Source organism: Brachycentrus maculatus, unplaced genomic scaffold (assembly GCF_059751285.1).
Source record: "Brachycentrus maculatus isolate JH-2025_06_01 unplaced genomic scaffold, ASM5975128v1 h1tg000555l, whole genome shotgun sequence".
Classification (NCBI taxonomy): domain Eukaryota; kingdom Metazoa; phylum Arthropoda; class Insecta; order Trichoptera; family Brachycentridae; genus Brachycentrus; species Brachycentrus maculatus.
This window is the reverse complement of record NW_028281298.1, coordinates 399,223-415,518: the sequence shown is the minus strand read 5'-3', so window position 1 is coordinate 415,518 and position 16,296 is coordinate 399,223.

The window sequence follows — 16,296 nt, the reverse complement described above, 5'->3', positions numbered from 1 at the left end:
AGGTTTGAAGGTGTTAAAGTAAGTGTTCGGAAAGTGGAAGTAAACTCAGTTCCTACACTTTTGTGTGAAGTGTCCATTGTTCACAGATTACAAGATTAGAGTAATCCACACGGGTTTACGTGACACGCGAAGATTAGAAAGATATTGTCGCATGGACCATTTTCCGACGGATATAGAGGATGTTTCTTTGCCGTCTACAGGACGAATTTAATATTTTTATAAGAAAAAGTACAAATTTTACCATTATGGCTATAAAAATATAGTTTTAAAGTAATAATGGTGTTATGGTGGTTGTAACTCACTTACTAACCACTAAGCAGCTTTCCCGCAGAGATATGCAAAAATAATGCAATGACACAATGCAATAGTTACATCAATCTTTCATTTTAGACACATTTTTGCATGTACCCACCCATGAATTCGACTCCTGACGTGACCGATTATAAATATTTGATATCCTTGATTATATATATATAAAATCAAGGATATATATATATATATGTATATATATATATATATATATATATATATATATATATATATATATATATATATATATATATATATATATATATATATATATATATATATATATATATATATATATATATATATATATATATATATATATATATATATATATATATATATATATATATATATATATATATATATATATATATATATATATATATATATATATATATATATATATATATATATATATATATATATATATATATATATATATATATATATATATATATATATATATATATATATATATATATATATATATATATATATATATATATATATATATATATATATATATATATATATATATATATATAGTAAAAGAATAAATGGTACTCTGCACGGGTGTTTCATATAATTTTATAAACATTGTAGTGTGATCTCGCTAGGGGAAAACTCAGTGAAGGCGAATTTTTGTATTATTGCAAGTGATGAAATAATAAAAAAAATCTTCTAACCTTTATCTGCACAAAAATAATGGTAGATAGGGTACTGCGTTGTTTTGACGCAGTGTTATCTTGATCGTTACTTACATGATTGCTCTGCAAAAAATATATAAATATGCATAAATTCAATATGAAATTATAAATTTAAATTTTATAATAATTCTCTATACAAGACATGTGAATCACAATAACGTCAGGGGTTTTAGTGTTAACGAATTATTTTATTTAAGTATAACGGAAACTCCTGGGGAGGTTTTCGTGAAAAATATGTTATCATCCCTTAGGTCGGGATAAAAAACAACCCCGACTAAAAACAGAATAAAGGTAACCAAACCTGTATGGTTAGGTCGTTTTAAAAATAAAAGCATTTCATCTGAGGCCTTATGAATTTCCCCCCGCTTTTACGGGAAATCTTTCGAGAAATTTATGTTTTTCACCATGCTTTATAAAAACCAATAATATGAGGGGTGAAGAAACAAACATGGGTGTGTCCATTTCAGTGAGAGGTTAAAATTAAATTTCGTGAAGTGGAATGATTGTACTATGGAAAAATGTAAATGCTCAGTTTTTATGTTTATTTGTGCTTTCAACGTGACTATGAATTATAAGCGTTTAAATATAAAAAAAATATATAAAATAATTGCAAATATATTTTTTTAAGTAAGTACACTATGTGTATATTGTTCTTCATTCTTATTAACTAGTTTTTCATTATTTCTAGATTTGGCTTTAACTCTGTGGAATATTATGATGCTTTAAAAAAAAAGTATTTTTTAAGTTTATTAATATAAACACGATTAGTTTCGAGAACTACAGATGTTCTCATCAACAAGTGAAAATGTAAATAACACGTAATTTATTTTTCACGTGGGATCAAATTTTTGCTCACAAATTTGAGTTTTTTCACTTTTATCCATCCATCCAACCATTTTTTATATATCATTATCATCATTATCTTATAATTATTATCCATGTCCTTTATAAGCGCCCTTGAGGTAGTATTTTACGAAAATGGCGCTATACAAATTATCCAAATCATTATTATTATTATATCACGCCGGTTCTCCACAGGAGTAGGCAAAGAGAATAGAATGCCACACCAATCTGTCTGTGCAAACTATTTTCGCCATTTCCACATTCACGCATCTCTTCTACTGACCTGCCTCACCACTTTTAAGTATTTGGCATACTTAATTATGCTAAGTTTCTCCCTTTGGGACTTATTTTTTCATTTAAAATCTCAACAAAGGTGAAAAAGATTATGAAAGCCTGAGTTTTTACCGGGCCAATGATATGTCATGGGCTGGTTAAGTTAATATTTTACATACCCATAAAATCCCAAATATTTCCCACTTTATTTATTGTTTCGGCATTTATTTTGTGTTAATACATGTTAAAATTATCAAAGAAAACACTTATTTTTATACCATTTGAGTTTATTTATGACTATTACTTTCGGAAGCTAAGCTTTCATCCTCAGGTCTCAATGTAAACTTTACATTTAGACCTGAAGATGGAAGCTTAGCTTCTGAAGCTAGTAGTCATAAATAAACTCAAGTGGTATAAAAATAAGTGTTTTCTTTAATAATCTACTTCTTTTATTTAAATATCAACTAATCGCCACGTCAATTCGATGCGGTGATTTAGCACTATAAAAAAATCCTAGTACTCTCTTTAGTTAAAGAACCAAATGAAAGCGAATGGAGATATCTGGCTTTGTTTCTACACCGCTTGTATTATTTTTGGGCGTCGACGTATTTTTACGCCTGTTTTTAATTCTGTATTGGGGTGGGTAAAAGCATTGAGATTTGGGGAAATTGAAAATATTTTGAATACGCAAGTGCGCGCTTCCAAAGTTTGACAAGTCCGTTACCCTGTAACAGTGGTGTCCAACATATGGCCCGCTGGCCGAATCCGGCAAAAAAAATATCAGGCCCTTCAAAAATTTACAATTTCTGCTTTTTCAATAATTTATATAATTCGTATTTTTTATTTTATTTTATTCGAAAATTTTATAGAACAGTTACATAAATACGGTTACAATAAAAAAGTAACAAAAAACAAGCATTTGTAACATTCTATTTACAATGTTTCACATATCGCTCACTCCTTTCAAGAACGTCATAAATCAAAAATCGACAATTTTCAGTTGTGCATGTTTTCGGAATGCCCAGAAAATGTACAATATCCCAGCAAAAGCGGCAATTTTTAACTTAATATTTACCCGCTACAGGGCACAAAATGTTGTTTTTGCATTCTGAAGAAAAAGTATTGTTTAATTATTTTTTAAAAAAACTAAATATTTTTCAAATGGAGAAAAAACCTTCAGGTTTTACCTAAAAAGATATGTTGCACAGTAAAAAGTTCAATAAGTGGCTTGATATTTATTTTTAATACATTGTGATATATTTTTAAACTTTAAAAACGTTCTCCTGAAAAATCATTTTTTTTAATTTATGACGTTCTTGAAAGGAGTGAGCTATATGTCATTTAATATAAATACCTGGAAGAGGGGTGGAAGGGAGGAGAAGGGGAAAAATTAAAGATCAAAGCTCATGTATAAGACAAATTATGTGAAAATTGGGATACACCACGATATAAATATCGACTTACTTTGTACGCGCTATGCTGTATTCAAACCCTTATCACCCAATGGTGCATAGGGCACTGCATCGTATTAACACAGTGTTATCTTGATCGTTATTTACACGAAGGCAAGGTGATCTGCATCATATTGACGCAGTGTTGTCTTGATCGTTATTCACACGATGGCAAGGTGATCACTTCTGCGCTTCAGGGACCACTCCAGGGTAATATTAGAGTGTAAAATAACTGGTATTTATTTTCACCCCACCTCCCGGGAATCGAACCCGGACCTCCAGCACGGTAGCTTAACACGCTAACCGTTACGCTACGGAGGTGGTAAATTCAATGGTTAAATTGAATTTTGTAATTCTTTTTTTGTAAATTCATGGTAGCTTTATTTTGATTCATCATCCAGAATTCGTTTAGGCTGTAGGATGTGGACCAAATGTTAAAAAAATATATTTGAGATAACAAGAGTTCTCTGTGTTAGCAAATGTTTTTTTTTGTCAAAACTAACTACATAATTAATTATTATGCTGCTTCGCAACAGGGGTAAACAGAGAGAGAATTGAACGTTACACTGATCTGTCATTGCGAACAATCTACGCCTGTTCTACAATCATGTAAAACCTCAAAAAAAGAAATTAAAAAAATTAGGATTTTTTCTCAAAAAAGTTGGAGACCACTGCCTCGTAATAAGTTCGTTCATCTTACTAAAAGTCATTTTATATACTGTTTTTCGGTATTATTTTGCGCTTCAGCGAAATCAATTATTTCTATAATAACCAAAAAACAACAAAAACCTTGTTTTTAAATTGATGAAAATAAGTTTGATATTTTTTTACTTCGTTTTAATCTTATTTGCTTTTGCTTCGAAGAGATCATCAGTCTTTAGATATTTATAAAATGGAATATAAAATAAAGACTGTAATGACGTTTTATGATGGAACCACTTATTATAGATTAAAACATCACATTTATTTATTTCGTGTTAAAATCAAACACTATTTTTTTTAGTCTATTAAATTCCATTTATATAATTGAAATTAAACACTTAAATATACCACTTTAATTATTAAAATAATAAATAAATTAAAAAAATTCCATTTGTCCATTTAATCTTCTATTTTGTTTGAAAATGCCATAACAACGCGAAAAAATATCACAAATCTATTTTATGTGTTTTTTAACAATAAAATACAATTTAGTTGATTTAAAAAAATCAAGTTTTGATTTTAACATTTAATATATAAACTAAAACGGAGTTCTAAAAATTAAACACCAAATCTATAAGTAAATTAAAACCTCAACTTAATATTCACATCTCTACTTAAATAAATGCAGAATAATATGGAAGTCAGGGTATAAACAGGTGTCTTGACCAGTCATAGGCTTGTTTAAGTGATGTATATCCTTATTCATCTATGTTGAGATATAAAAATATAAAATATTATCTCCAAAATGCTGAGACTTCTTTGTATTTTCTTGTTAAAACAGACGTTATCTCAGTTCGCCTGTCCAAACTCAAAACACAGTAAGGGACATTTTTTTGTAGTTCTTTCTTAGTCCAAAAATGCGAAAAAAACCTACTACAAAAAAATATCCCTTACTGTGTTTTAAGTTTGGACAGCCAAGTTGAAGCATGTGTAATATACGTGTATATTTATATGTCAACAAATAATTGTAAATGAAAACACATGTTTTTTACCACTTGAGTATTATATCTATTTTTTACGACTAGTTTTGAAAACTACAGTTGCTTTCATCGACAGGTGAATAGTGCTTTCAATATGACTATTCACTTGTCGACAGTGGCGTGCACAGAGAATTAATTAGGGTAGTCAGTTGAGGTAGGTAGTAAGGTAAGCTGGCACTCCTTACTATGGTAGGCAGTAGATGTTCGTAGTAAATTAAGCTACGTACTACTAAGTAAGGTAAGGAAGGTACTGGTTGCGTTTTTATATGTTACGCGGGTAAGTTAGGATAGATACTGCCTTTCTGCCTATGTGGAATACACCCACGAAACTTTCGAAACTAGTCATTTAAAATAAATTTCAAACTCAAGTGGTAAGAAACCAGTGTTTTCATTTACAATTTAATAATATCTTACCACAAAATGAATGCCGAAACAATAAATCAAGAAATAATGTCGAAAATCTACCGTTTGAAAGAACGATTGAATTCATTGAAATGAATTTTCGTATACGTTTAAGTAGAAATATCAAAGAGGAAATCTCAAATATTTATATTTTACTGCAATTTCCATCTTATTTGTTTTTCAAACCAGGCTTTGGTGAATTTGTGTTGTGTAAAGATTATATTCAATCAAAATATGCGGACTTGAAATACCAAAGGTAAAAACATTGCTTAGTACCTGGAAAAATACGTGGCATTGTTCTCAAATTCCATAACAAGAAAGATCAAGAGGCAAGGTATTCATGGTTAAGTGGTACAATATGGCGTTTTAATACCCATTATAAAGGGTCGATAGCTACGATCAAATCAGGCGAAACCCATTTTTTGCAAAACGGACTCTAATTATAAAAAACGTGTTCTTTAGTGATAACTTGTATAAAGATGTCTCAGCATAGATGAAGAAGAACATAGAAGTCTGGGAATTTAAAGGGCCCACAACCTATCAAAGCTTAGTTTAAATGTTCACTTTAAATTTACAACATTTTGAGTGTGTCCAAATACTTGTTCACAAAATCTGGATTATCTCCAATTACAGGAGTTGTTCACTTTAAATGTTTTTTTAAGGTCTCAACATTAAAAAGAATATGGAAGTCTCGGTATTTACGGGATTTATGACTTGTCATAGGCCAACTAAGTGATCACTTTACGCATATGCAATAATCACAAATTATTGGAACTCCTTGATATATTATTACCCTCGTGACACATTGCATAAATAATATGAGTTCATAACAGCCATATATGTTGTATTGAGAATTTTTTTTTTACCAAATACCCTTTTTTATTTTGGATGTATGCAAGATGCGTACCCCACATAATTTTTTTATGCAGCTTATAATTAGACTGGTTATTTTTATTTTTACCTTCGTATTCTTCTTAATCTACATACATATAAAAATAAATAAAAGTGCAAACAAAACTTCTATGGAGAGAACCCAGATTTGTGAACATGTATTTGGACACACTCAAAAAGAAGAATTTGACAAAAAGAAATAGGATAAAGTATTCAATACGTCTTTGAAATCATATATACTTTTCGAATTTTGTATTTATTGAAAATACACAACAAAATTTACATATCAAGTTGTGTTTCTGCTCAGAAATATTGTTTGAATAAAAAGAAAATACACATCATTATGTTTAGTTTCACAATTTATTTCCATATTCTTCTTCATATATCGAAACAGAAACCATTTTTTTAAAAAACATAATGGTTTAAACTCTTCTTTAAAAACATTAAAAATAATTTAAGCAAACTTTAAGAGTTTAACTCTTGTTTAACCCTTTCCGGTCCTTAATTTTTTTTTAATAATTCCATCAGGTCCACAATACACATACAGCATTACAGGGCAAAACAAAACATCCAAGTTTTTTTTAAATAAAACTACACTTGTGTTAAAAAAATATTTTAATTTTTAATTAATGTTTTACTTAGTAAATACCACTGTTTCTTAAAATCTACTGTGACATGTGTTTCGATGCATTCCGCATCATTTTCAAATACCGCTGTTTGAAAATGATGCGGAATGCATCGAAACACGTATCACAGTGGATTTTAAGAAATAGTGGTATTTACTAAGTAAAACATAAATTAAAAATGGATAGATTTTACCACAAAGTGACTGCCGAATCAATTAATGAAATTATTTTTATTTTGAATGTTTACAATCTTGTCTCTTATTATTGCATACACACTAAAAACGAGTGAGAAAAAAAAATATTTGCTTGAATTTTCACACTAAACTGATGAAGAAAAAAAAATTCGAATGACATTCGAAATAGGACTCACCGGAATAAAGTTGATGTCGAATGACATTCGACATAAGACCGGAAAGGGTTTTGTATAAAAACCTCTTAAATAATTTCTCCAAACTTTAAGAGTTCAACTCTTGTTTAAAAACCTTTTAAATAATTTATGTAAACTTTAAGAGTTTAATTCCATTTTATAACGGCGCAGCGTCAGTCCCGAGTCATTTGTTTGCAAAGATTTTGAAATCTCTACCAATATCGTACAATGTTACAAAGTCAATAATGAAACCTAAAACAAACAAAAAGCGGTCTTCTTCAAACATTTTGGGTACCTAACGTTAATAAATTCATATTTACTGGCGGTTTATTAGAGTTTAATATCAGTTTAATTAATTAACTATGAATAATTTAATTAAAAATATAGACATTTGATAGCAGACTGCATGCAGTTGAAAGCCTATGTCTCAGACAAATGTACGGTATAAAAAACATATTGCTCACTCCTTTCAACAACGTCATATTTCAAAAATCGTCAATTTTCAGTTGTGCATGTTCTCGGAATGCCCAGGAAATGTTCTATATCCCAGCAAAAGAGGTATATTTTTTATTCAATATTTACCCGCTACAGGGCAGAAAGTGTTGTTTTTGCATTTGGAAGAAAAGGTTTTTTTTTATATATATATACTTACTAAATATTTCTCTTAGTCTTACCTAAAAAAATCTGATGCACAGTAAAAAGTTCAATAAGTGGCTTAATATTTATTTTGTATGCATTTCATTATATTTTCAAACTTCTAAGGAAAAATCAAGTATTTTGATTTATGACGTTGTTGAAAGGATTGAGCGATATATGAGCATAATTTTCAGTAATGTTTATTTAAATATCTTCACCAAACAATTCGAGAATATAATTTGTAAGAATATTTCAGAGCAAAATGTTGTCTCGGCGTCTGGAGTTTGTTGAACGTATCCGAAATACCACTAAATAATCTCTATTATAATTAAGCAATCGCTGAGTCAGACATTACTATATTATGCGTCACTTCAAAGTCGATAGAACTCAGAGACATCCAATAATTTTATGTACCCTAACCCTGTCTGTCTGTCTCGACGTTTTATTTTAGAATACAGATATTAAAATACAGATTATTGTGATTTTTCGTCTTAAGATAAAAAAATACATAAAATAACTTTTTTAAACTCAGAGATAGTTATGGGATGAATGAAGTTTAATAAATCGTAATTAGATAAAAATAAATAAATAAATAAAAGACCAAGGAAACTTTGGCATGTTGAAGTATTTTGAATATTTAAAAGTGATTGGTTTGGAAGTCGGAATAATCTGAGAGTATACATTATATGAGGAGATGCGAAGATTGTTTCTAAAAATAATCTTGGTTAAGAAATTTATACATGAGTATAAGATATTATCTAAAAATTCGACTAGTGAATTACACGTGATCGCTTTAATCAGGGTATGACAGGTTTTAAGCCGTATAAATACCCAGACTTACATATTCTTCTCCATCTATGTTGAGACGTTAAAATTGAATATGTTTTTGATCAGAATATCAGCAAAGCCACTCCGTTTTTTCAAATACGACATGAAGGCTAGTCCCATATATATCGTTAAAAAAATAGAAATTCATTTTCATCCGTGAAATAATATTATTGTATTCTATTTCGGATATATCTTACCCAACCCTTCTGGTTTTATAATTGATTCTTCAGAACCGTTCTATATTTATTTTGAGAAATAATTCAATATTTCTCCCGTTATTAGTTCAATATTCTATTTTTAGGACTCCCAGTCTACATAGACCCTTTTTCTATAACAATGTATCCTCGCGTATCAATTAAACCCACCCCCATAATAAGTAAGATTTTTTTATTATTATTGTTTTTGACATCTCATCAAAGATAAAGAAGAATAAGGAAGTCTGGGCATTTACGGGGCTGACGACCGTCATAGGCTGGTTTAAGTGATCACTTTACACACGTGTGACATTCACCAATTCTACCCGTTATTGACAACCACACTACTCAAATTCTTGAATGCTCTATATATATGAACCAATTTAGAAACCTTGTTCTTGAATCACTAGAATTTCACTAGAGACATCTATTGTTGAGATGTAAAGAAGCATTTTATTAAGCAGAAACTCTTATTTGAGGTCCGAATCCTGGATTATAATCACACACATAAGAAACGCCAGTAAATACCATTTTCTGGCGTTTACCAAGACTAATACATGACAAAATATAAAACCAATAAACAGTTATAATAAATAGGCAAAGGAAGCATATTTTAAAAAAATAAATGAGAAAAACATAAGATAAGAATCATATTTAAAATAAACAAATGTGAGAATATAAAAATAGGTTCTGATTGATCTGATTGTGCCAAGTCTTTTTCGGTCGCCCTCGTTCTGTTTTAATATAATCTAAATATCAAATGATATGTGATATAATGTAAACACACACCTTGAGCGCAAATATTAAGCCTTCTTAACAGTTTGATGATCAAAGACTAATTCTTAGGATAACGATAGATAAGTGTTCTTAAGCGAAGTGATTATGCGCTAAGCAAAGGTTTCAGTGGCGAGGAAATTAATTCGACAGCATAAGACCTTCAAGTTTCACCTTCCCCTTACTATTACCTCAACTATTAGTATGAATCGGTTATTTTCCTTAAGCACGTTTACGCGGTCTCCAATGTCATGCAAGCCAGACCGACTATACAAGATTAGCGCGTAAACGCGCTCATCTTTGTGCTTATTTCTAGCCTATGTCAAGCACTAATATTAATAAATTAATTAATGTTTTACTAAGTAGATACCACTATTTCTTTAAATCTACTGTGACACGTGTTTCGATGCATTCCGCATCATTTTCAATCACCGTATAACAATGATGCGGAATGCATCGAAACACGTGTCACAGTAGATTTTAAGAAATAGTAGTATTTACTATGTAAAACATTAATTAAAAATGTATAGATTTTACCACAAATTGACTGCCGTATCAATTAATGAAATAAATAAATTAAAACTGGATTTTCTCTACACATGGGTAAAATTTAACGTGATTGAATTCTTTGCTCAAACACCCAGATTTTTTACAAAAAAAAAGTTTTTCATGGCTGTTAAAAGAGGTAAGGATGTAAAATTGATTTAAAAAAACTCAAAATGTAATTTTATAAATATAAATATATATATAAATATATATATATATATATATATATATATATATATATATATATATATATATATATATATATATATATATATATATATATATATATATATATATATATATATATATATATATTATATATATATATATATTTATATATATATATATATATATATATATATATATATATATATATATATATATATATATATATATATATATATATATATATATATATATATATATATATATATATATATATGTATATATATATATATATATATATATATATATATATATATATATATTTATATATATATATGTTTATATATATATATATATATATATATATATATATATATATATATATATATATATATATATAAATATATATATATATATATATATATATATATATATATATATATATATATATATATATATATATATATATATATATATATATATATATATATATATATATATATATATATATATATATATATATATATATATATATATATATATATATATATATATATATATATATATATATATATATATATATATATATATATATATATATATATATATATATATTTATATATTTATATTTATATATATATTTATATATATATATTTATTTATATATATATATATATATAAATATATATATATATATATATATATATATATATATGTATATATATATATATATATATATATATATATATATATATATATATATATATATATATATATATGTATATATATATATATACATATACATATATATATAAATATATATATATACATATATATATATATATATATATATATATATATATATATATATATATATATATATATATATATATATATATATATATATATATATACAAAATACAACTTAGTAGACTCAAAAAATCTGTGTTTAATTTTAAAAGAATATATGCATAGTTTTTTAGTTTTTATCTTCATTTGACACTGACGTGTGGACGTTGCTGATTTTGATATGAGGAAACCAACTGCCTTTAATTCAGATCATTATTTCTCTAGTGTATTATCAGTTTTCCACGTTTTACTGTCGATCATCTTCGAACCCTTTTACACCCCATTACATTTGGTTTCTCCTCGCTAAGGGGGATTTTTGAATTAGTTTGGGAAAGGGTTGATTAATTCGGAAAAGCTTCCAGAAGGTTTTATTTTGATTTTTAGAGGATTAAAAGCGTTAAAAGGGTCGACGTGCCAACAATGTGAAAATGGTATTTCCTGGCCAAAATAACGTGTATTTTTTTTGGTTTATTTTCAAAGTACAATGAGGTCCTTAATATATCCGAAATTCAATTACTTCCTTTAATATCCACGAAATTTGTTAAATATGTTAAAATTGTTTTAATCACATGTTTACATTTGAAAAATGTAAATGTTCATTCGTTAAAAATCGTTATTCTTAAAGTATTTTTTTTAGCTATCCACCAATTGCTTCTACATTCGAATACTCGTGCGTTGTAAACGCCTGTGACAGATTAAAATATTTGTTTTAAAAAGCCATTTTAGCCGCAATGGCAAAGCCATCTGTTGAATGTAACAGAGACATAGGCAATATTAAACATTAAATTATTTATTTATTTGCCATTTACTTTGTGGAATGACATTTTGATTATTTAAAAATGGAATACTTGTATAATACCACTTATTTATTTAATTTTTTTATACATTTCTAATTTCAAAAACAATAGATGTTTTCGTCAGCAGGTGATTACAAAAACTAACGAGCATAATAAATATTAGGTATATATGGAGGTGGTTGGGTGATAACTAGAGGGGGGTGGGTTTGGGGCGGGAATTTGTTTATCATTATTTAAAATATATTATATATTAAAGGCCTAGCATTCGTTTAGTTGCAACTCAATTTTTTTTCTAAATCCAGGAAACATTTTACAATTTTTAATTGATTTCTTGCTCAAAACACCGTTTTTATTTGAAAAAATAAGTTTTTGTTCCAAATAATTTGATGATTTTTAAAAGCTTTATTGAAAATTCTATATGAGTATATTCTAAAAAACAAAAAACATTTTTTTTAAATAGGGAGGGAACAGACATGTGATCTCTCCAGTGTTCTCCAGTGGAATGATTTCTGTGTTAGCGAATATCCCCTTAATTAAAAATATGTTTAATTTTAATTTAAAAATATGCTGTTTTGAATATTGAAAGCATTAACTTTGTGGATCATATTGATATATTATTTCGAGAAATAAAAATACTTTGTGTTCTGATCCACTCACATTTTTATTTAACCAACTAGTTTCGGCAACAACCTGTTGCCCTCTTCAGGGTTACATTTATTACTATTAGTAACAAATGTTACCCTGAAGAGGGCAACAGGTTGTTGCCGAAACTAGTTGGTTAAGTAAAAATGTGGGTGGATCAGAACACAAAGTATTTTTATTTATCGAAATAATATAAAAAATATGCTTTTCCAAAATAAATCACCCTTATTGTCTATGTTCCCATTAAACATTTATAAATGTATGCAGGTAATCCAGAAACTGTTATAAGGTAGGTTTTATTATGTTAGTGGTGGGCCTAATTATAATCTGCCTTAAATATGAATTACTCCCCATACCAGCCCCTTTAGGGAAATGAGACGTCTAGATTTACAAGAAAATTGGTTTTGAGTTACTTCAAATTCCTTAGAGTCCCAGACTTGGAAGCCGTCTCTCGAAATCCTTGAAGAGAGAGAGAGAGAGAAAAAGGAAGAGAGAGAGATTGAAATACGTTTTGCCACAGAAATCTGGCTGTCAGATTCTGAAAAGGGATAAATTACAACCCTATGCTAAATATATCGCAAGCCTACATTACGTGAAGTTGTTTTGCTATTTTACTTTATACCTGTAGATCTATTCTATTTTAGACTAGTACATGGTAAGTCCTTCTCCGTAATGTAATGGTCAGCAAGCTTGTCTATCGTACTGGAGATTTCCAGGGGGGTGGTAAAATACAATAAATATAAAAATTGTAAATGAAAACAATAGTTTTTTTTTTATCAATTGAGCTTTATTTATTTTACTGACTATTTTCAGAAGCTACAGATGCTTAAAGGAGTTATTTTACATTTTTTATTTCTCAATTCTCTTAAGAAGACGTCTGGATGTTTACAAGCTTTAAATATTGATCGTCCATGGGCCTTTTTAGACTTCAAATCTGCGCTTTTGTATATATATTATGTCATGTATCTCATCGAATATGAAGTTCAAAAAAAAATAATCGTTAAAATTCACATTCAATGCCAACAACACTTTTTCTCTCGTATAAATGACAGAATTGTATTTATTTCTCAAAACGAAGCTCTAGAGAAAATATGAAAAGCCCTCAAAAACTCAAGAAATTAATTTTTAATTGGGAAGAACTTTTGCATTTTAATGTTTTTGAAAAGCCTCTTATTCATTGCTTTTTTCATTAAAAATATATATTAATTAATGTAAGATAAAAACTTCTGGTTTGCTAATGAGATCGCATATCTGAAATTTCTTTTCAGAGGACGAAAACTTTTCCGTTATTTTAATAAATAGAAAAAAAGCATTTTATAAACCCTTAACGGATGATGCATATGGCTCTGCATCTTAGCGACGCAGTATTATCTTGATCGTTAATTGCATGAAGCCCTGCGCTTCTTGTACCAGCCCAGGATGATATTGCATAAATATGAAGGATAATCACCAATATTTATTTTTACCGCCCAGTGAATCGAACCCGGGACATCCAGTATGGCAGCCAAATGCGTTGAACACTCCACTACGGAGGTGGAATAAAAGCAGGTGAAACGTTAATATTTTCTCTACATTCTCTCCTCAACTGCTTACCTGATCCATTTACTTTGATAAATATGTGTACAATTTTTTTATGTATTCATTCATACTGCAATTAATTGCATGTCTTTTTTGTTTAAACATTCTAATGTACAATCACTATCCGCCTTCTAATTTCAAACACTCAATCTGGATATTTACAGGGCTTACGAACTGTCATACACTGGTTTTAGTGAACACTTAAAACACGTATAATTCGCCTTTCTACTCCTGATTGACAACCACACAATTCAATTTTTAGGAACTTATGCATATCATTAATCTCATGACGCTTTTCATATGAGTTCGGCAAATCTATTTATTATTTATTCTTTTGCATAATTTAATGAAATGACAAAACATTGAAAATCAAAATTGAAAGATTGCAGGTAAAATTATGCAAATTTACTGAAAAGCTCTGACATCTATTTTTAACGTTTTACCTTGACCTATTTCGTCATAAAAAGCTACTTACAAAGCTTTCTTTGGCTTTCAAATTCCAGTCCGAAGCAAAATTCTGAAAATTGAGCACAGTTTTACAAAACGCGAAAAATATGTCAGGGTAAAGATTATGAGTTCAGACCGTCCAATGTACACAGCATCTTGTGAGATGAAGACTTGTTCTTACTTTGAATATCAATGGTCTTTCTTAGGAAAATGTCGTGTGTGACGCTTCATACTAAAAATAATTTTAAATAATTTGGACAAACATAAATGTTTTCACATTTTTTAAATATCAACAAAAAGACGAATAATATGGAAATCTGAGTATTTTTTTATAACCTGTCATAGGCTGGTTAAGTGATCACATTACAGTCACCATTCTCCCCATGATTGACAACCACACTTTTTTCAGATTTTTTTAAGATGGGATTGCATTTATTATTAACCTTGCTTATTATGTACAAGGTTTATAGATCATTAAGTAGATTTTTGTTATTTCTTACTTATTCAATATGTTTTTTTTTTAATCTAGGTTGGGAACAGGAGGGACAATCAAGTGTGGACCAATCAGAAACTTCTCAGCATTTTGCTCATTGCACTTTTTTCAGATTAAAATTTTCTATATGGTAGTTATGTCATTAATCTCATGACACAGTATGTATAAATAGGTTCACAACAGCCATCTTTGTTGGATCGATAAAGCTTTAACTAAGCAGATATATTATTATTTGCATGTACTATCAATGAAAAACCTTTTAAGTAGTCTCATACAATTGTTTTATTTTCATATAAAACTAAATAAAAAAAATCCATAGTTCTCATAGTTTCTATTTAAACCTGTTGATGAAAATATATGCTGTTCTCAAAACCAGTCGGTTTAGATAAAAAAACTCTAAAATGGACTTAAACAAATGTTTTTTTTTTAAATATTTAAATCGTTACATTATTCCATAATGTTATTGCCACATCGATAATAATTTTTATCAATAATGAACGAACCCTAGTTCTCAAAACTTGTCATGTTTACATAATAAACTTTAAAGTGGCATTATTCAAATATTTCTTATTTCTCATAAACGACCCTAGTTTAGACTAACATTTTGTTTCAGAATTTGAATGTTGAAAAATGACTTGCTCAGGCTTGACCCTGTCACGTATACTCCAGTTCTCTCCCATTGACCAGCGTCGGAGCGCAGTTATTTATGTACGGCGATCCTTTGAAAGAAGATAAAGAGAATTCTAGAAGTTCAGGCTCTCAGTACTACTGGAGACGTGAAATAAGGACTTATACT